Source organism: Pinus tabuliformis, chromosome 8, assembly GCF_031772625.1.
Source record: "Pinus tabuliformis cultivar Carrire ecotype Pingquan chromosome 8, CPIR1, whole genome shotgun sequence".
NCBI lineage: Eukaryota > Viridiplantae > Streptophyta > Pinopsida > Pinales > Pinaceae > Pinus > Pinus tabuliformis.
Genome location: NC_142294.1, coordinates 1,694,052,669 through 1,694,076,374, shown reverse-complemented (window position 1 = coordinate 1,694,076,374; position 23,706 = coordinate 1,694,052,669). Strand labels below are relative to the sequence as shown.

General features: G+C 38.3%; 1 long non-coding RNA gene and 1 other non-coding gene across 3 annotated transcripts; both read right to left on the bottom strand.

Annotated features, from left to right (window-relative positions):
• Window positions 1-20,394: 20,394 nt before the first annotated feature.
• On the bottom strand, window positions 20,395-23,247 carry LOC149242775 (uncharacterized). Of its 2 annotated transcripts, none has more exons than XR_016246670.1 (2): window positions 23,220-23,247; window positions 20,395-20,525 (listed from the first exon to the last, which is right to left on the bottom strand). It is a non-coding gene; the product is annotated as an uncharacterized LOC149242775 (long non-coding RNA). The 2 variants fall into 2 exon arrangements; XR_016246671.1 differs by lacking the exon at window positions 23,220-23,247 and adding an exon at window positions 21,763-22,646.
• A 94-nt stretch (window positions 23,248-23,341) lies between these two features.
• Window positions 23,342-23,460, bottom strand: LOC149242774 (U5 spliceosomal RNA). The gene has a single exon (XR_016246867.1). It is a non-coding gene; the product is annotated as a U5 spliceosomal RNA (small nuclear RNA).
• Window positions 23,461-23,706: the final 246 nt, after the last annotated feature.

The window sequence follows — 23,706 nt, the reverse complement described above, 5'->3', positions numbered from 1 at the left end:
TCCCTAAGCCTACTGACAAGACTGAGTAGGTGGAATGGAGGAAGTGTGTGGCTAGAGCTAGGAGAATTCTCTTGGAGGGAGTGTGAGATCACATTGTCTCGAGCCTCCATGGGAAGGAGACTCTGCATGAAACGTGGAAAACATTGAAATATTTATATCAGAATAGCAGTGATTAGAGGAAGCTGGCACTAAATGAGAAACTTGGAAAGATAGAGTGTGAAAGGGATGAGATAATCTCTATGTATCTGACCAAGCTCATCACATGCAGAGATGAGCATACAAGTGTAGGGGTTGTGACATCAGATGAGGATATGATGAGTCTAGCACTCCTTGGCCTTCCTAAGAACTAGCATGGCTACCAGGACTCGATGAATGGAAGGGAGAAACTGCCAGATTGGGAATGACTATGGTCAGATTTGATGCAGGAGGAGATCAGACAAAGCACCAGAGGCAGTTCTTCATCCATCCATGATGAGGAGAACTATGCCTTACCGAGTAAGGCACAGAAGGGGAAGGAGAAGGTTTCTCTTTCTAAATCCAGTTCTTCCAATGATGGGAAGAAGGTTGAAAAATCGAAAGTGTGATGCTTTCGTTGTCATGAGGTGGGCCATTATGCTGCAAATTTTCCATAGAGGAAATCTAAGAAGGGATCTGGGGAAGGATCTAAAGGTGAGGCACTTGCTTCACAATTTGAGTTGAATTTCACAGTCTTCGCATGCATGGTTTCATCCATGATGAAAAGTGGTTGGTTTCTTGACAGTGGAGCTTCTTTCCACATGACGTGTGACAAGAGTTTGTTCATTACTTTGGAGGAGAAAGATCTCCAGATACTCATAGCGATGGGTAATGATGAGAAGTATAGTGTCTTATGTGTAGGCACAGTTATTTTTCAGAGGGAGCATGGATCTTGCCTTACCTTGACTGATGTCAAGTATGTACCAAGACTGAAGAGAAACTTGATGTCGATCACGATGCTGGAAGACAGAGGCTATAATGTAGTCTTCAGTAAGGGAAATGTTTTCCTTAGACACATCATCACTAGACAAGTGAAGCAGATTGGTTCACGGGTCAAGAAACTGTATGATCTTGAGGTTCAAGATGCATGCAAAGCCTTGAGCAACAAGGCCACTGATGGATACTTGGTGGTTGAGAGGGAGGGTATATCACCTCTCAACATCAGAGCCAGAAGAAGTCTCAGATGATTGTGGAGAAGCCACAATTGGTGCAGCACCTTCAGGAGGGTGTGGAGCAGCCACAACAGGGGAAGCTATGTGGAGATCGAGTAGAGACATCTACTCATGTAGAGACCTCTAGTAGGGGGAAGATTTGATCTAGGTGGGCTGAGGGATCACATGTAGCCATACCTCCAGGTAGGAGGTGGGGCAATATAAAGTGATCGTCCCAAGGAGGAGGGGCAGGATCCTTGAGGTACCCAACCTCTTGGATGAGACCTTGCTACAGGAACCCTGATGTGGAGTAGCAGGAACTGACTGATTGGGTAGAGACAAATGCGGATGGAGCAGCAGAGAGAGCGACAGTGCAGGGAATCCCAGGACAACGCATAGTTAGCAGGCTGCAGCAATGCGAGAGGCACAAGTGTTTTGCACAGTGCTAGGTGGCACAGAGAGGTGTGCAATGGTGCGAGATGCATGGAGATGTTGCAGTAGCGCAAATGTTAGAGAGGGAGCACTTGTCAGTAGTAGGTAGAGCTAGCATCAGAGTATGTTCCTAGCCCAATAGAGTGGTCAGTTGGGAGTGTTTTTGTTCCAATTGTGGTTGAGGCAAGTTGGCCGGGTACATGTGTTGCATGTAGAACATTCCAAAGTTACAGGATTGAGTTCAAGAGGAAACCTTTCTTGTTTAGAGGGAGTGTTGAAAAATGTGCAACAATAAATGTTAAATTTAGAATGTGCTAAAAATATCATGTCCAAAAATACAATGTCTAAAAATAGAAGTTTGGCTAGTGAGGTCATTGGCCACATTGGGTGAGAGGTGAAACTACTAAAAATAGAAAGTTCTAAAAATATCATTCTGGGTCCCTTCCTATTTATAGCAATCTCTAGTCTATATATAGGAAGTAAAATTAATTTTGGTCTTAACAACAGTTAGAAATATCAATTAGTTAATTCAGTTGAGTTAATTAGTCAAGGAATTCGAATTTGAAGTCTTTGTAAGCATGCACATGAGTTGTCCCACTGATTGAGGGAATAAGTATGAGTTCTATAATGAGAGAATCAGTTGACTTAGTTCTAACTATTTAAGTCCAGTTAGATTATTTTAACAAGTTGTTAAAATAATAAAATATAGTTTGTTTATGCTTGCATGCATGTGATAACTATTATTTTAGATAACTGAGTATTCACTCATGGATAACTGTTGCATTTCAGTTCTGTCAGAGACCCAGTTGAGATCAGATGTGGGACAGTGTACTATCAGATGCTTGACTATTTCTATTAAGTAGTTTTCACAAGGTTGAGGAACTAGTGTCCTCAAGGATTGCGTAGTTAGACCATAGGTTGACTTGGTATGTTTGGAATCAATTGCATATGCTTTCGCTATTATTTCCTAAGAAAATTGTGTAATGAAATAAGGATTGGACAATAGGTAAAGCCTTTATATACAAGGCTTGGTTGGTTCATGAGATATATCTTTAGATCTTCATAGTTCATTGAGAACTGAATAGCTTGAGAGCTAATTCTTTTTGTATTGTGAAGAGGATTTCCGCTTGATTGATAATACATGGTTGGGGTTTTATGCTGATGCTTTCCCCTGGATATATCTTGTGCTATGTGTGATTATTTCTCTTGACCAGTTATGCATATTTCTACTTGATGTTGCTCATGAATTCGATTATGCTTCCACTTAATGTTTTGTAGGAGTAGAACAAGTATTATGCTTTAGGACATTTCATATATTGGTTTGTTCTATAGGTGAAATTTCTACACTCTCTATCAGATGGGATATTACATATTATGGAGAATAACTTGTTGATTGATATCCCGTCACCCAAGTTAAAACCCACCAGTAGAAAAGGAAGGACCGACAATGCAACATTAGCCAGAAGACTGGATCGGTTTCTGGTAAAGGAAGCATTTTTGGAACAATTACCCCTTTATAGACAATGGGTGGGATCCAAGGGGTTATCATATCATCATCCCATATATTTGGAGATTGTTGGCGGTGTTAGAAAACCTAATGCACCCTTCAAGTTCAACTCAACCTCGATAAATGATGAGGGCTATATATAGTTGATTACTCAGACCTGGAAATCCATAGATGCTCAATAGGGTTTAAGTGTCTCCGAGATTTTTGCAAACAAAATGGCAATCATAAAACATAAATATATTAAATGAATGAAGGATAAAAGGATCAAAGATGTGATGATACTGAGAGACACTGAACTGGAGATTGAACAATTGAATGGAACTGAGATTTGTGGATTCACATGTGTTGATGCTAAAGAGATTTTAATCTGGCTTGATATCAAGTGGAATTAGATCTTGAAAGACAGGATGGAAACCTAGTGATTTAGAAGTAGGGCCATCTGTTAAAGGAGGGAGATGAGAATACAAAGTTCTATTGTTGTGTTGTAAATGGGTGTGGGTCATCAACACCATCTGGAATCTCAAGGATGAGCATGGCACATAAGCAATGACCTTTCATGAATTGGCCAACCTTGTTATGTCTCACATTGGACGTTTATTCAGAGCTCCCCCTGATGCAAACCTTGCTAATATTATCAGGGTAGTTGTATTATTCCCTAGATATGTCGATTAGGATGTTAGTGAATATCTACTTAATCTTGTAACCATGGGGGAGGTAGAGGCCACTATTAAGTAGTTTAAGAAGGGTAAAATTCTTGGATGAAATGGTTGGTCAATTGATTTTTATATTGCATTCTTTGATATAACTGGACAAGAGTTATTGCAGGTCATCGAAGATTTCGGACTACTGGGTGAATGCCTGATGCCTTCAATTCAACATTTATCCCTCTCATTCCCAAGTCAGATGACCCACAGAGTTTTGATGATTATGGACCCATATCCCTGTGTAATTGTATATACAAGATCATTGCTAAGATGATTGCAAATCGGCTCAGACCCATCCTATCTGAGCATATATCCTCGGAGCAATTTGCATTCTTTGACCATCGAAAAATTCATGAAGCAGTGGGCACTTTACAAGAAGCACTTCACTCTATCAAATCAAATAACCTCAATAGTATGATACTTAAAATTGATTTGGCAAAAGCATTTGATCGCACTTGTTGGCTTACATTCAAATGCTTCTTATGCATCTTGGCTTTCCTCTACTATTCATTTAATGGATTATGTGTTTCATTAACAATGTATCTTATAAAGTTTTGATCAATGGATATGCGTCCTCTTTCTTTCATGCAGAATGAGGATTGGGACAAAGATGTCCACTCTCCCCCCTTCTCTTCCTATTGATCATGGAAGGCATGAGTTGACTCATCACGACGGACCAATTGTAGGGTAGACAAAAGGACATCAAGATCACAAACATCTGTATTCTCACCCATCTCTTATTTGTCGAGGACATTTGTATTTTTCTGAATGGATCCCTTGGGGATTCTACATATTTTGCTGATGCATTCCGTTTATTCTACCATGCTACTAGGATGCACTGCAACAACCAAAAATCTACTCTATCCACTTATGGGTGTAGCCAAAATGAGATCCATTCTACTTTACTGCATTTTCCCTTTATCACCTTATAGATAGAGGAGGGACTCAAATATTTGGGATTCAGGTTGAAACAATCAAACTATCGAATTGTAGATTGGGTCTGGTTGTTTTCCAAGATCGAAAGAAGATTAAATATCTGGCATCATAGGTGGTTGTCTCACATTGGTAGACTGACTCTCATCAAAGGTGTCTTGGAGGCCACTTTTGTCTACTGGATGTCTTTAGCTTAGATAACTAAGGCAATCATCCATAAAATACAACAGTTATGATGTAGATCCCTTTGGAGGGGTAAACAGACCAGACACACATTTGCTTGGGTTCGCTGGGACGAGATCACACTTCCAACGAAATGGGGCAGATGGGGACTTAAGAATATTTATTATTTTTCTAGGGCTGACAGCCAAAATGGGCTAGAATTTTTTATCATCTAAGAACCTATGAACAGATGTTATCTACCATAAGTACATCTCCCCACTACATCTGCTTGACTAGATCAGGTTACCAACTTGGGATAGGAACAATATATCCACTGTCTGGCGGGTGGTACTAAATACAATAAGTCATGTATGAGATGGATTGACCTGGAGGATAAGTAATGGTCACTTTTTTCATATTGGAATGGACCCCTATATTGGATGTGGAAATGCTCGTATGCTCCCACCTATACTTATCCATCATTTGTAGGATTCGGGACACAATTTGTACATGTGTTCAAAAATCACATTTCCTCTTATCTAAATGAGATGATCTTTATATCAATTTTGGTCCTCTTGAAAAGAGGAATTTAATGCAATCATCATCTCCATCAAAAGAGTTATCCCAAGGTGGAATTTGGCCCTAGTTTCCAAATTTAACATAATCAAAATTTTAAAATATCTTGTAAAATCCCAAATAGAAAATGGGGTAACAGATCCCATGACATCCAACTTGTGATCTATGGTGGGAAATCCTCAAAGTATCTCTGAAGAAATATGTCTCATTGAGGCCAAGGTCAAGAAGAGGTATCATGCCTCACTAATTTGGTAGTTGAATAAGTTTGAATCTTGGTTTGTCAATTTGGCCCTAAGTAGGCAAGGTAACATGGAAGGAGTTGACCCCTTGGAAGAGTTTTATAGGGGCAGTCTATATGAGGCCTTATATAAAGATCTAAATCAAAGGACCTCCCTCTTAAAAAGTTATATACATGTATTTTAATAATGTAGATAACAACCCATCCAAATGTTGATAAAGACAATAGAACATCCCTTGAATCTCATAATAAATGGGGGCATCTATAGATGAGGCGATCCTTTAATTCTAGTATTTTGTGTATATGGAAAAGGTAGCAGATGTTATTAAGAAGAGGAAGGTCAATACGATTAGTTTCCACTTGACACAAATGTAAACCCACTTTGAACGCACCAAAGGGGATCTTAAGGGCAGCATTCGGTTCTCTTATGCGTATGTGGTTAAACAAAAAGGCCCCCTTTCATTTGCATGAAGTGTTCCTAGTAAAAATCCATGTTAGAGTCGAGGCCCTAGAAAGGTGAAGTCTAAGTACATTGAATGTTGTCTATAAATAACCTCTCTAACAAACTGACACAAAAATGCAATGATGTCATTTAGATTGGAGGTGTAAATCACTTGAATTACATTACAAATTTAATCGCTCCCCCAAAAAAATGTGTGATGCTTCCTTGTGATGATGCTTCAATGCTATTGGAGAACAACCTCACAATGTAAAAGGAATTTAAACATGATTTAACTTTAATAGTGCCCCAAATTCACCCCCTGGATCACCACTCATGGCTAATTTAAGGTTATTTCAAGCATTGATGTGGATAATATCATTATTTTTTCTCTTATGTATATTATTCTACATTGACACAATTGAGTTTAGAGGTTAAGGACTTAAGATTTATGGGATTTAGGTGTTAGTGGTTAAGGGGTTAGTAGTTAAGGTGTTGTTGAAGCCCCAAAAATCGGGTCTACAACAAGGGGGATACCCACCCAGTCTGGACCTTGGTTAGCATCTCCTTTTCCGTTTGGTATAGTGGGTTCGACTGGGGATATGGGATCAGTTTCCCAATTTATGTGTGTGTGTAAAGGGTTGACATTTCTCTTTCTAACAGTTTCTAAATGGAATACTTTAATTCTAACTCTAATCTAATAATATGTAAATTGTATTCTAACAAGCAGAAACATCTAAGTCTACACTAACCCGGGGTGTAATCTTTCTGTTATGCGATCTAAAATGATTTCAAATAAAAACTGGTAATAAATATCATTCAACTATTATGAGAAAAGAATTCAATAAGGATGAACCACTTCTTATAAAAAGTTAGATGAAACAGTTGTGAAAAACATATCACATAACAAGATATTCATACATTAAGCATAAATAAATAGCTATCACCGTACAAAAGTGCCAAATGATAGCTCAGGCATTCATGCATTAATATATAAACAACTGAATATGAATATCACTTTAACACAAAGGCAGAAATAGTTAAGAGATAGAAGTACCATTTATAACTAGTCCTACTCATGAGCTTCAAGAAACAATGTTTTATCTCTCCTTGATTTAACATCCACTAAGAGTACAAACGTGCAACATCAGTAGCAGATATCAAATGCAAACATCAATAAATCATGTTCCATTCATTCATCAAAACCTCCTCAGAAGGTACATAAGTGCATGTTCTGGGGATAAGTTTTTGACAAATTTCAGGACCCTTCTCTAAATGCATGAGAAGGGTTTAAATACTACTAACTAAATCTAAAAATAACTTATTACAAAAGTGCAGGATTCAGTTTAAATGACCGTCCTCATTTCAGGCTAAAATAAAACAAAATTAAAACTAAAATTGAATCTAAAATTAAAACGACTTTTGTATCTGCTCCTTGAGATCGCATGCTTTCAGCATCTGTTTGAGAAGAGTCGGTTGGCCGACTTCCGATTTTAGCTGTGCTGAGAAAATAGAATCGGTGAGAGCTGGTGCCATCTTTTCGGCAGAATTGATGATACACTTGAGAGTCATCCACTGGCTATGTGGCTTTACCAAGTGTGCCCAGTAATAATCCGATTTTAACTTGGTTAACCCTTGGATTGCTTCTGCCTTTTCTCGAGTCTTCTGCTTCTAGTATTTTTGTATCATTGCTTTCTTGTAATTTTCAGGGCTTGCAGGTGATTGAGCAATTAGAAGCTTTCCTTTTCAAGAGGTTTTTCTCAGCGATGCGCGATTAGTGCTAGGTGCTATAATCGCGCATCGGAAACTGCCTCTGTTTCTTTATCCATGCTTCCTTGATGCGTTGTTTGCCTTTTGAGCCTTTTTCTTTTAGCGGATATAAAGCTCAAAAGTTGTAAAAATAATGATTTCATAAGCTCTTGACCCTGAGACTTAAACTGTTTGTTTCTGATATCAGCATTGTCGAGTATCCATTTAACCATGTCTGTGTATGGGAGAATTTTGGGCCTCGCCACTATCCTGTGTAAGAATGAGCAAGCTAGCTCTATAAGGGATGCCTCATAGGAACTTTGTGAGCCTGCAGTAGTCTCGACCTCCATTACTTTAGGATTCTCTTCCTCAAGTAGATTGTACATGCCTTCTCAGGTCGCAATACCAGCGTCTCTGTTGCAGGTGGTGTCTTTATACAAGGGTTCTATTTCCTTCTCTTCAGTGCTCAGAGCTTTTCCTTTCTTTCCCATAGTATCCTGCGTGCTGCTTTGTATCGTTCTTTGTTCTTCATTCCTACAAAAATTTACAAGTGAAGTGAGAATAATGATAAGGAAGGTGATGGGAAAGTTTTAAATGTTGAAGGCGCATAAAATATACCACCTTACATGAAATGACTTTTTGATGAGCGCGAAACCATATTTCCATTAATAACTGGCAACTAACTCATTAATTGGCATTAAAGCGCATAACCAGGTCTCGATTTATGGAAACTACTTTTTTGAATAATGAGTCTGAAAGATCTGCGATGAAGCAATTTTGCGATTTTCTTCGCAATATCGCAGATCGCAACATCGTAGAATCATGACATCACTTACTTGCTATATCACGAACTTTCAATATCGCATTATCGTATTATCATGCTATCACATTACCTTTTTTTATCGCAATATCGCATTATTGTAGGAACGTAATATATGACAATCTTCATTAATCTGTTTCCTGCGATTTGCGATAGACGATATACGTCATCGCATATCAGCAATTTAAGGTGTTTCAATGTAAGTTGTCTTTGATGTATGCAATGCGATATTTTTTTATTATCGCGTATCGCAATCTCGTAATGTTGGAATTCAGCTTGTAAGGAGGTATGCTATTATCCTTTTGCGATGCGATATTTGCTAAGGAAAGATTTTGTCTTACCTTATCATGAAACTTAGATTTTTAGATTTTTTAAGGGGGTCTTCTAAGCTTATGATGGTAAGGTTTTATTTGAAAAGGAAATTCTAGTCCTAACTAATTTTTTAAATTTTTAACTAAGGGTCCCCACTTATTTAGTATTAGGAATAACACTAAATAAGAAGGGGGGTTGTTGCTGGCCACAACAGGTGTTTAGGTAGTGAAGGGTGACGGATCAAGGGTCATATATTAAGAGGATAAGGAGTTATGTCTTAGGAGCTGGTTCATGGATTATAGGTTAGGGGTTAGTGTCTTAAGATTTAATGAGTCAAGGGGTTTATGGGTTATGAGTTGTGAGTGTAGGAGTTAAGGGATTATGGATTGAGGGTTAAGGGGATAAGGAATTTAGTGGTGATGGGTTAAGGGCTTATGGTTTGTGATAATTGGACTCTTAATCCATTTATCAGCACAGTTGGGGGTTCCCTTATCAATTGCTCTTGTTACCTTCCCTCTAGGTCCCCTAGACCCTATGAAATTAAATCCTAAGCCCCCTTCTCATTCTCTAATGTTAGGATTATAGATCGTAGTAAACCGTGATTTTACCTCCAATTTCTACCATGCAATCTACCCTTCTGTCCCCTTTCCTCATTCAATACACCATAACATACCCCCTCAAAACCATTTTGGTCATGCCATTCCACTTTTCCTAATGATGTGAACCCCCAAATTTGGTCCCAATGCCCCTAAGACTACACCCTTGGGGCCCCTTGGCTAAGGGATTAAACACATTAGGGGTTACAAGTTGTGACAAGGGAGCCCCTAATCCCCTTATCACAACTAGAAATAGGCTCATGAACACCATTAATATCTACTGGAGGTGTTGCGATGAAAGTATTAATGAATGAAAAAGTTGTGGTCAATAGGACATGGATCATGAAGATGTTAAACCATCCAATGTAAATATGGTTTTCAATGCTAGTAATCTATTAACATAAAAGACCCCATAAATTTGTGCTTTGCAACACCCCTAGGATTCAATAATTAATCCAAACTAAAAGGATTCGTTGTTGAGGTGACAATGGAAACAACCTTGAGTTTACGCAAAGTGATACATTGTGAGCCTTGCACAACTAGGGTGTCAATTTCATCATCAATAAGAGCCACAATTGAAAAGTGGAAAACATCTCACATTTAGGGCACTTGTTCACAAATATTTATGCATGTTTTTCCACCAAAGATACATTTAACATTTCCCAAGGCACAAATTACATATTTGTATGAATTTTGGATAACTTATTACATTCCATTAGCTTCATGCATGAAGAGGAGCTCCCATCCTTTAAGAAGATTTTGGAGGATTGCATGGCATAGTCAATGGTCACATGTTTAAAATAAAAACACCATAGCCAAGAAAAATAAATTTGGCATTTGTGCCAGGCGTCATGGGGTGTCAGGGAATGCCATGGAAACACAAGGGGGAACTAGCTAAAAATGCATGGAAATGAATGAATAAGAGTGTGTGATAGGGAGTGTCAGTGAGTTTCAGGTGTGTTAAGGATGGAGTGAAAAGGCTATATTCTATGTAGTGCCAAGGCATGCTAGATTTCCAAGGCATGTTAGGGAGTGCTAGGGAGTTCCAAAGCATGCCAAGAAATGTAGGGGGCACTAACACGTGTCACGGAGTGCCAAGGGATTGTTAGATGTGCCAGGTGTTATGGCATGTCAAGATGTAAACTATGTTGCTTAGTTATTTTATGGCCACACCTGGATGTGAGCCTTGACATGGTAACTTGTAACTTGTTAAGTTGGATAGGTTGAAATTATACATGAGTAGCCTACGATGAGTTATAATCAGTTCATAGGTTAACAAGGCTTAGCCTAGTTGTAGTAATTGTAACTTGGTCAAGTTGTTGTAGTCGAGGTAAGCCTTGGTTGGGCTCCCAAGTCCTAAAACAATTAAGGGCAGTTGTGAGGGCATTATAGTTGAGTGCCAGGGCATGCCAAGGAATGAAAAGGCATGCTAACACATATCGAGCATTTCCAATTCATGTTGAGGAATGTTAGGAAGTGTTAGGGCATCACAAGGGAGAACTATGTCAAAAAACTTGGAAATGAACAAATAAGTGTGTGTGCTAAGGAGTGTCAATGAATTTCAGGTGTCTCAAGGACAAAGTGTGTTAGGAGAGGGTCAGAATAGGAATTGTAGGAGGAAAGCCTATGGTTACAATTATAAGGGGTTGGTTGAAGTAGTTTTAGGCAAAGGGAGACTTTGGGTTGGGCACAACGTTGTTTTGATAATGACTTGGTTGGCTTCCCGAGTCACAAAAATAGTAAATCTATCTTTGAGGGCATGGCAATTAAGGTGTGCCAAGGTGTGTTAGGGAATTCCAGGAAGTACTAACACATGATAGACAATTCCAAGGCATGTTAGGCATACTAAGGCAAGCCAACTTCTAAGGCATGCCAAGATGTGCCAAGTGCCAAGGTGTGGCGTGAATGCATTCTAGGGAGTGTTAGGGTGAAGTGCCAAGGAAACATTAGTTTCAAATGCATGGAAATGAAGTGTCAGTGAGTTCCAGGTGTGCTAAGGAGGGAGTGACAAGGTATGCTATGCAGTTCCAAGGCATGCTAGAGTGCGAGGGAAAAATACCAAGATGTGCCAAGTGCTAAGGTGTGGCAATTCATGCTAAGAAGTGTTAGGGAGTGCTATGGAAACATAATGGAGCACTAGGTATAAATGCATGGAAATGAATGAATAAGAGTGTGTGATAGGGAGTGTCAGCGAGTTCCAAGTCTATTAAGGAGAGAGTGACATGGTATGTTAAGTTGCGCTAAGTCATGCTTGATTCCTAGGGCGACATGCAACCAATATGTGCCAGGTGCTAGGGTGTGTCAACATGTGATAGGAAGTGTTAGGGAGTGCTAGGGAAACACAAGGGAGCACTAGGTCAAATTAATGCGTGAAAATGAACAAATAAAATTTTGTGACAGGAAGTGTCAGTGAGATAGAGGTGTGATGAGGGAGTAACAAGGTATGGTAGGCAATGCTAAGGCATGCTAGAGGCTAGGGCAACATACCAAGATGTGCTAGGCGTTAGGGTGTGCCAATGCATGCCAGGGAGTGTTATGGAGTGACAAGGAAAAAAAAGGGATCACTAGTTTCAAATACATGGAAATGAATGAATAAGAGTGTGTGACAGAGACTGTTAGTGAGTTATAGGTGTGGTAAGGAGGGAGTGACAAAATATGTTAGGTAGTGCCAAGGAATGCAATATTTCCAGGGAAACATGCCAATATGTGTCAGGTGCCAGGGTGTGCCAATGCATGCTAGCAAATGTTAGGGAGTGCCACAAAAACACAAGGGAGAACTAGTTCAAAATGCATGGAAATGAAGAGATAAGAATGTGTGATAGGGAGTGTCATCGAGTTCCAAGTGTTCTTATAGGGAAGGAGTGAAAAGGTTATATGTTAGGCAATGCCAAGGCATGCTTGAGTTCCATGGCATGTCAAGAAGTGCTAGGGTGTGCTAGGGAGGGCAAATAATGCCAAGAAATGTAGGGGATACTAACACATGCCACATAAGGCTAAGGGATTGTTAGACGTGGAAGGTGCTATGGCATGTCAAAATGTAAACTATGTTGCTTAGTTGTTTTATGGCCATGGTTGGACGTGAGCCTTGACTTGGTAACTTGTTAAGTGGGATGCATCGAGATTGGACATGAGTATCCTAAGATGCGTTATAGGAAGTTCTTAGGTGAACATGGCATAGTCTAGCTTTAGTAACTATAGCTTGGTTAAGTTGTTGTAGTCGAGGCAGGACTTGGTTGGGTTCCCAAGTCTAAAAAAAGTAAGGGTAGTTGTGAGGGCATGATAGCTAAGGGGTACTAGGGAATGCCAAGGAATTAAAAGGTGTAATAACACATGGCAAACAATTTCAATGGATGCTAAGTCGTGTTAGGGAGTGTCAGGGGAACACAAGGGAGAACTAGGTAAAAAATCTTGGAAATGAACAAATAAGAGTGTGTGCCAAGGAGTGTTAGTGACTTCCGAGTGTCCCAAGGATGAAGTGTTTTAGGAGAAGTTTAGAATAGGACCTGCAGGAGTCAAACCTATGGTTGTGATAAGGTGTGGACAATGTAATTTCATAGAAAGGGAGACTTTGGGTTGGGCACAATATTGTTTTGCTAATGAATTGGTTGGGTTCCCAAGTCGCAAAAAATGTAAGGTTATCTATGAGGGCATAACAACTAGGGAGTGCCAAGGTGTTCTAGGGAATTTAAGGTTCCCAATTGATGGAAAACTGTAATCCTAGTTGTGAGGGCATGATTGACAAGGTGTTTTAGGGAATTCTAGGGCATGCTAACATGTGCCAGATAGTACGAAGGCATGTCAAAAAAGCTAATATGTGCCAAGTGTTAAGGCATGCCAAGATGTACAAGGGTGTGATAATGCATGATAGGGTGTGTCAACGCAACAAAAGGGAGGAAAAAGTTAAACTACAAGGAAATGAACTCATAATAGGGTTAATAAGTCATCAATTTACCTTTTCCATGAGGGGCATGCTAGGCACACCAACACTAGGTGCGAATAGGTGCCAAGTGCCAAGTGTCAGTGCATTATAAGTGCCAAATATTCCTTTGTTGCTTCTCATCTACTTTCCAATAATTGATCTCAAATAAATTTAATATTAAACCATGCCAAAGTATACCAAGTCATCTCATTGCATGCCAAACATGCTAAGACTTGCCAAATGCCAATGTGTGTCACGGAGTGTGATGCATGCTATGAAGTGGCAGAGCATGTCAAAAAGTGCTAAGGTGTGCTAGAGAGTGCCAATGCATGTTTAGGAGTGTTAGGGAGTACTAGGACAACACAAGGGAGGACTAGGTCAAAATGCATGGAAGTGAATGAATATGAGGGTGTGTCAGGCAGTGTCAATGAGTGATAGTTGTCATGCCAAGGAGGGAGTGACAAGGTATGCCAAGCATGAGTAAGGCATGCCAGGGAATATCAGGGCATGTCAAGAAGTGCTAGAGTGTGCTAGGTAGTTATGGGGTCTACTAACATGTTCCAAATAGTGCCAAGGCATCCCAAGACATGTCAGGTGCTAAAACATGCTATGATGTGAAGGGTGCCAGAGTATGCCAATATGCATCAAGGAGTTTCAAGGAAACAAAAGGAATAACCAAGCTAAAATGCAAGGAAATAAACACATAAGAGGGTTAATAAGTCATGAATTTATCTTTTTCAAAAGGGGAATTCTAGGCACACTAATAATATGTTCCAATACATGCCAAGTGCTAATTTGTGCCAAGTGCTAATGTATGTCAATGCAATATTATGCCAAGTTGTTTTAGGGAATTCTAGGCACTATAGGGCATGCCAACACATGCCAAGGGAGTGTTATTCTATGCCAGGGCATGCCAACATGTGCTTGGGCATCCTACACATGGAAAGATGTTCTAGGTACAAATATGTTCTAGGTGCAAATATGTTCGAAGACATGCGAGGTGACAAGGAATGTTAGTGTGTTCTAAAGCATGTTAAGGTGTTCCATGAGTTTTCAGGAGTGTTAGGTCTCTCTCATTAATAGAATTGACAAAGGTTGATTATGTATTAAATAATATAGTTCCTACACACACTAGTGGAACTTTATCTAAAGGGAATTTGCTATATAATAAACCTAATAGAGATGAATTGTGTGTTGACTAATAGGAAAACTATATTCTTATGACTTGAGGGAAATGATACACACTAATTACTTCTTAAGAAATTGACTAACTCTAACCACTATGGCCTTGGACACATAATGAAAAGGACACGAGAACAATGGTATTAAATCATTATCTTTTGACAAAAGATATAGTAACAAGTAAATAGCATCATCAAAAACTCATTGGAATGATCAATGATGACAAACATTTTTTGACTGTCACCAAAAGTAACCAAAAAGAGCATTGGTGAGGGTCAATAAAATATCATCACTAGACGTGTCACCAAAGAGAGAATTAGTGATGGGACTTTAATGACCCTCACCGAAAGTTTCATTTAAAATGGCTTTGGTGACAAACCTTAAAGGACCATCACTATATACACTTACAACAACGATTTTTTAAAGGTTATCACCATATGTCACATTGGTGATGAACCTTAAAGGTCCATCACAGGCATGGAGCGTCATCAAAAACTGATTGGAATGATCAATGATGACAAACATTTATTGACTGTCACTAAAGGTAACCAAAAATATCATTGGTGACGATCAATAAAAGATCGTCACTAGAAGTGTCACCAAAGAGAGAATTAGTGATGGGAATTTAATGACCCTCAACAAAAGTGTCACCAAAGAGAGAATTAGTGATGGGCCTTTAATGACCCTCACCAAAAGTGTCATTGAAAATGGCTTTGGTGACAAACCTTAAAGGACCATCACTATATACACTTACAACAATGTTTTTTTAAATATCGTCACCATATGCAACATTTGTGACGGAGCTTAACAATCCGTCATAGGCATGACCCTTACTAATGACCTTTTATCTTATAGTGTGGTAATACCAAGCCCTTGGAGCCTATTCCAGACCATAGAGGGCCTTTTTGAGTCTGCGTACAAGTTTTGCATCATTTCTAAGAATGAATCCTTCTAGTTGGTCAATTTAAACTTCTTCTTCTAAATCTCCATTCTGGGAGGCTGATTTTACATCCATTTGGTATACTTTGAATCTCTGAAAGCTAGAAAGAGCAAGGATGAGCAAGACCACCCAGCTTACATGACAATGGTCATGACTACTTTGTGCAAAATGATTATTGAACAACTTTCCTCATAACATGCAGAAAAAATAAAAAACAAGCCAACTAGAACTGTTGCCGGGCTAGTTTTCTTTTTCATAAGAAAAAAACTAACTTGTGTTTTAAGGTGAAACCAGTTACATTTTACCCATACATATGCCATACATGTCCATCAACAGTGAGTAAAAGGTTGCCCGGCTAGTTATAAAAGAACAATTGATTGTGGGTTAAAGGACTGTTGCCCGGCTAGTTATAAAATTGATTGAGGAACAATTGATTGTGAGTTAAAGAGTGCTATGAGAAGGGCATCTGTTATTCTGGTTCCTTCAAAATACGTAGGAAATATAATATATTAATTCTAGTGGTGTAATTGGATACATGCCTCCTTATGGAGGAGATGGGGGATTCAAATCCCTCGTAGAATTTTTTTATTATTAAGAGCATTGTGTAACATGTAGATCTAGAAATTTGTAGGCTTTAACAATATTTAAATTTCAGCAATTATTTTAAATTTGTGATTTAATTTTCTCTAATTTTATTTTGAAGCATTTGTGAGGCTTCCTGGTTTTGGTTATAAAAGAGTGTAACTGATTGGCCTTGGAATTAATAAGGTTTTTTTTAATAAGTCATTTAAAGGGTTTGCAGATAGTCTTTGAACTATACTGCTATGAAGTAGAAGATGACTTATACTGCTATAAAGTAAAAGAGATATAGAAAATCTAAGTTACCTTAAGGTGTCCTTGATTTCATTTTGCTTCAAAAGTAAGTTGGGAATCTTTACTCATTCTGTTGGGTGAAGACCAAAGGTTCAAGTTCTGTTGGCTCTGCTGGGTATTGTCTCTTGGTCTTCAGTCACTAAACTCACTCTGAGGGATAAATGTTTGATGTCATTAGATTGCAGTATGTGTGTAATTTTAGAATGTCCACATGCACCTCTTCAGATATTAGTATAAAACCACCAAGATCTTTATGCTTGTAAGCAAATATGTTCAGGTATGTCGATTTTGAAGATTGACATTGTCAAGGTAGAGGTCCATTTTTCCTATTTTTTGCATTTGAGGAAAAAGCGACATCGTCTAGCTTGAGGCCTATTTTTAGCATTTGGGAAAAAGATTATGGCCTCCTTACGATGCCTGCTGTGGACATAGCCTAATTATATTGTTGTCCATGACTCGATTATGGAAATTTATCATCGGAGAAAAGAAGAACGCCAAGAACTGTAATACCTCCTCTGGTAACAGAATTGTGATCAGTGTTGCATAGGTAGCCTCTCTTCCTCCAGACCATAGCTAAGTACATTGTTCATGAGGCGATGTCTTGGTTTCAGTAATTTATCATCAGAAGAGGGAAGAATGCCAAGAAGTGCAATTTCTCCTGGTAAAAGAATTGTGATCAGTGTTGCGTAGATAGCTAACTTTTTCTAGTTCACATCCTTATTAGCACTTTGATTAAGGGTCTCATCCACAGTGCCACTTTGTGAATGATGCATCATACATTGTTTGGCTCCACTAATGATTTCAACCTTACATCCACTACAAATTGAGAGTTAAAATATTATTTTATCCTCTCAATGAACTCATACTTCCTGTAGACATTTGTTGTCGCATACCATCTTAGCATATGAATTCGCAATCACCCTTGCCATCTTTGATGGTTGAGGATGGAGCATGCAATCTTTTTTGTACATAACTTACATCAGTGGACGGCATGGCTCGCAACCTTGATGAATCACTAAGATTTGGGAGAAAACCTGTGTAATGAGAATATAGTGGCTTAAATACTATTAACAATGCTTGCATATCAGCTTCAAACTAGCAAATGCCACAATTTAAAAACTTGCCATTGCTTAAAAAGAACATTGATAAAGACAAATGGGGATCTAAATGACTGGTCAAGCTTTGCCAAAGATCTGTAAGATCCGCTTCAGTGAGAACATACTTCGAGTTCTTTAGTTGTGCTGTAGCATATCTAACATATCAACAAATGCTGAAGATAAAGAAACTTAAAAACAATTCCCATTGCCAAACCCATCAGCCGTTTTAATCTCTTCCGCCGATTTATTTCCTTGCAATATTTGATTCATAACTTTTTCCAACCATTGTTTCTTGTTCTGTACATATTCCTGGCAATGAGTATCAGATCCTCTTAAAATAATTACCGTGGGCGTTACAAGCCAATTTGTTTAAGGTTGCTTGAAGTTTTCAATTTCTTAATAAAAACAGAGCCATCCATGTCAGGAATGTTTCCCGACTCTTTTTCTAAATCCTTGCCTACCATTATATCTACTCCAGTTTCTTCCCAACCTTTTGACTATTGGGAAAGCTGAAGCTCGAAGAAGAGTATATCCTCACACCATTCTTTCATAACGCACTCACTGCGTTAAGCAATATTAATGGAAAGATTTTTTTTTGATAAACACATAAATTGCCAGAGCGGTCAAAGCATCTTCTTGGGACCACTGGAGAAGTAAATTCAGGTACTCTGCCAAATTTGGTGCCACAACGGCCATAACAATTTTGAAACATAGAACAGTATCACCATTTAAAGTACAATGACGATTTCCCATAGAACATGTGGTTGCAATGAAAGATTCTCCCCTTGAGGGAGCGTTATAATCCTCTCATGTTGAAAAAAAATATATATGAGCATTTTCCAAGGGCAACTGACTACTGGAAGAGGATGAAAATAATGTTTTCGCATCGATTTTCTAGGATATCTCTATTTCAAGCTCCCCTTCCAATTTCTCTTTTGCATCCTTCGACTTTGTGTCAGTTCTAGCTAGTCAAGCTGATCACAAAATACAGACATGGACGAGTCTGGATGAGTTTGGACAAAATACAGACATGGATGAGTTAAGCCACGCAGATTTTCAATCTTCACAATGGTCTGAACTGTGAAAAGTATTGAGTTATGGTAAAGACATTCCTAAGACTGAAAAACAATTCAATTTAGTCTGTGTTAGCTTAGTTTCACATCAATAATCTTTGCATGTATTCTGCACTCATGTATGTTTTTGTAATTGATAAAATTATTATTCTGATACGAAACTGATACACAATATGTAGCATAATCACTTAGGGACCAAGAACAATTGCGCAGCTGATATTGTAATGCGATATTACTGTATTAGAAGGAGAATCATTGCAACTAAATTGAGAATCCCATTACCTTGTGTCATTGGTTATTTCTGGAGCAGCTCTCTGTCATATTGGTATTGTGCTGGTATATTTATGTGGGACTATTCCTTGCCTAGAGGCCTTTTGGAATTGTTTGTATGTTGGCTTAGAAAGGAAGTTCAGTCTGCTCATTTGCTCATCTTTATGATTTTGAAAAATCATTATTGTTATTGTTGCCTGAATGTGTAGCTGTAATCCCTTGCACATTCTTTATTTTTGAACACTTACATCCCAGAATCTCCAAGATGGATGGTGGATTTTACGAGTTAATCCTGTTCACCAAAGTCATCTTTTAAGCCTCTTTACTGTGTTCAATGTAACATGCTTTTTCAAAGACTAATTTTGAGAAATGCTTGTTGTTGCAGACCAAGATTGACAATGAAGAGTTTGAAGCTTCATCACTTGATATCGTAAGGCCCATCACGGACTTGCCTATGATTGGTCACAAGAGAAGGCATAGGATGGAAAAGCAAGAGAGGGTGCGGTAGAGGAGGAGTATGCTCCAGAGTAGGCACCTTTATAAGAGGTGGCTATTAACCGTGGGAGTGCATCACCTGGCACCAACTTTACAGACTCAGACACAGAAAGTTGGACTTAGTAGTTGCATCAGCAGAGGTTGACAGTCTCCTCCTCCTAGAGTACAGCACCAACCCCAAGGACTTCTTCATCTAGAGGAAAACCCATTACCAAAGCCATTCTCGTTGCCCATAAAAGGTGCAGCGTGGATCATTAGTTTATTTATCTAATCTCATCGTAGATGATATATCAATAGACATCTTATATATCAGTTTTTTTCCTTTTTTATGTGGAAAAGTATTTATTTGATGTTATTATTATTTTAGATGTTCAAATATATATATATATATATATATATATATCTTAAAGTTCACTGATATTTTCTAAAATGTTACTAATAAGTTGTTTTCTGGACCCTCAGCAATATATGCACTGACACTTAAAATATCAAACTACAGAAACTTATTACAGTTGAAGTCAGCAATCAACAACTATAATATCGATATATTAGGTATAACAGTTGGCCTCCTGAACTACATACCTTTTTTTGACACAAAGGGAATCACTGGTCTAGTTATACTGAAAGGATTCAAGCTTGGAGACACGATTTATTCATCCAACAATGGACATATCAGATAGGATTGAAAGGTGAATAGCTAAGCTTGTATTCGAGTGAAAAAATAGCTCATGCACGATGAGCTGCAGGATCAGATTTCCCGAGGAATCAACCTTCGATATAGTACAAGACACTTTAATGCCATAGATGGCAATGATCTGATTTCTCTAATCTTTTTGGGCATGCACTTGGAAATTTCTCAGGTAAATGTTAAAAAAACTGTCCAACCTTCACAACAGTTATAGCATGATCAGTATTCTTGGATTCAACAAATTGGTAATGTACTGGTGCTCATTGAAAAATAGGTGGAGATTATACTCAAATCTTCTTAATCAGACATTGCATGGGAACATATCCGCCCAAGTACCAGAGACACATCTTCCACCTGTATTCATGGAAAACGATTCTTCATCATCGTTCATGTTAGCATGCTGATATTGCATGTATTCAGATATCAAAACATTCATTGAATCTATTCATCCACCAAATCATTCATGTTACTCTCCGCTTCCGTGAACGCCATCTCGCCAATGATCTCACCTAGTAATAGAATAGCCACGATTGATAAATATTAAATTACCTATCATTATTGTATTTTTCATTATTTTTAAAAAACTCAAAACATATAAATTTAAGCCTTTAGAATACTAAGCTAAGAACACGTCAAATGCTCATACGTTAAACTACAAATAAGCATCATTGCTCAAGGCAATGTCCCACTAATCCTTGCATCCAAAGACAGCAGAATGATGCAAGGACAGCAGAAAGGAATAAGGGCCAACCATGGTAACGTCGTTTATGTAAATTAGTCATATCCTCCAAAATACTCAACTACAGAGCAACCAATTAAGGTTGTGCCTAGTTGGGTCTGTCCTCCTCATCAATCCATGTATCAGGTTTATATTCATTTTTTTCTTTGAAATGATTGGTTTTGGTCCAAAAGAAAAATGGAAGAATTTATTTTCTCTTTTTTGAAATGATCGATTTTGGTCCAAAAACAAAATGGAAGAATTTTTGTTTTTAAGAAGCATTCCCTATCACATCCCTCCAAAAAAAGGAGGGATGCGGAAAAATTCTCTTTGGTTTGGAATACCACATCCCTCCCCAAAAGGGGATGTGCGGAAATACCGTCGTTGAATACCCAATTCCTGGGAGAGTGGAGAATGTGGAGAGTGCATCCAAAACTCCGGATAATGTGTCTTCATGTAACACCAATTATCATTCTTGACAATAACAGAGCAACTACCATTATTCACTCAATCCACTACAAATAATCAAAATTATCAATTGATTAATATGCATAAATTATGGCAATATGTGGAGGCATTGTAGACAATATGTGGAGGCATTGTAGAATAGATTGGTTACCCACAATACCCCTTCCTCTTTTTCTGTAATTAGGGTTTTATGACACCCCTGTTTTTAGTACATTAAACTCCTTAATAATCTTTGTGACATATAAAATGATGAGCCAACCAGTGACTTTGATTCAAGTCTTCACTTACCGAATTGAAGCAATTTACATAGATCCCCAAATCCAATATTGCTAACGCCTTCCCGTAACATAAAGATTGAAGGTAGTAGTTTTGTTGCCAAAGAAAGATAGCAAAAATAGTTCTCACCTCATAAAGATTTTGTATTAAAAATCGTTTCTCCTTTGCCGTGACACTCCGTAGTAAATCGCCAAATCCAACCTGAGTAACACCTCCCCTCCAAAGAAAGGACTAGGAAAGGGGGTTTCTTGCCTAAGAGAGGCTTGATACCCAAAAACTAAAAAAACTATTCCTCCTTTGTCAAAATCCTCCACGTTAGCCACATTAAGATAAACCCTTATTCTCTTATGTGTCTAAGGGTTAGCCACATTAAGATAAGTTAAACCCTTAGTCTCCTACGTTCGTAGCCACATTAGGATACGTTAAACCCTTACCCTCTGGTACAAAGGTGTAGATTATTTTTTCTCTTTCTATCGACACCCCAAGATCTCTATCTAAAATACCAAACTAACAAACATCATCCACTGTAAGATGTTGTCCCCTCATTCTCCTCCCGCATTGGTATTAAACTCCTTCACCAAACATTTAACTCTCCACAGGTTCTGGACAAACTCCAATCGTGGTGTAAGTGGAGATTGAAACATCTTCCATCCGTGGGCTGAATTTTCCCTGCTCACAATAAATACGGCGTGATCCATCAATCTCCAATCTATACTATACTAAAATCGTGGTGGAAGGGGAGATTGAAACATATTCCATCTGTGCGCTGATTTTTTCCTACTCACGATGAATACAACATGATCTCTTTCATCTCCCTTCGTCCCTGAATCAAGGATACCCAATTGAATACAGCATGATCCAACAATCTCTCATCTACCTTCTTCCCTGAATGAAGGATACCCAATTGAAGTGGCATTCTTTCATTCATAAACTCAATGGCGCATATAGCCAGTTGGCTATGCAGAGACAAATTTAAAACCAATAATAGATTTCCTACCCAAACTTAATGGATAGACTTCAGTGCTAGTGTTTGTCCAAGTTCTAAGCTTCGAAATAGATAATGCGCTTGAACAATTGAACAAGACCAACGCCCCTTTTTATGTGCGTGCAATGGGCAACGTTATATAAGAAAACTAAGCTTCGAAATAGATAATGCACTTGAACAAAGACCAACGCGCCTTTCCTGAGCGTGCCACAGACAACGTTTTAACAGGAAACTATATTTAGGAGAATACTATATTCCCAGCCTTCCTTCTCCAGTTTTAACTCAATACAGAAACAGTTGAAAGCATACGATTCCCATCAAAAGTCTAATCAATCTCATCAATTTTATAAAGGCCAGGTTGACAACGTTTTAACAGGAAACTATATTTAGGAGAATAGTATATTCCCAGCCAGGTTGACAACGTTTTAACAGGAAACTATATTTAGGAGAATAGTATATTCCCAGCCTTCCTCTCCAGTTTTAACTCAATACAGAAACAGTTGAAAGCACACGATTCCCATCAAAAGTCTAATCAATCTAATCAATTTTATAAAGGCCAGGTTATAATCCAACGTACCTTCTACAAACTAGGACAACGTACCTTCTTCGAATTAGTTCCATCTTGCATTAGTTCCATCTTGCATTTGCTTTGTTGGCTTCACATCTCTAAATGAGAGATAAGTCTTAGAATTAGTTCCATCTTGCATTTGCTTTGTTGGCTTCACATCTCTAAATGAGAGAGAAGCCTTCAAAAATAGGCGTATGCCGCTGTTGGTGGCCAAGACACGGTATTCTTTAGTAAAAGGCGAAAGAATAGTTCGCTCTGTCTTGACCACACGGCTCCGTGTTTGTAAATATCAATCCCCTGCTTATTTATAGTTCTTTATTCATCTCTATTTAGTCTCATAATTCATGTGGGACAGTTAGTACAGGTCCAATTTGTTATAGATTTGTAAAAATATAAATGAGTACATCTAATTTATAAGGAGAATACAGATTAAGGCATTTAATTTAAAAAGAGGAGAATCCAGATTAATGCATTTAATTTAAAGAAAATATAGATTAATGCATATAATTAAGCATATCCA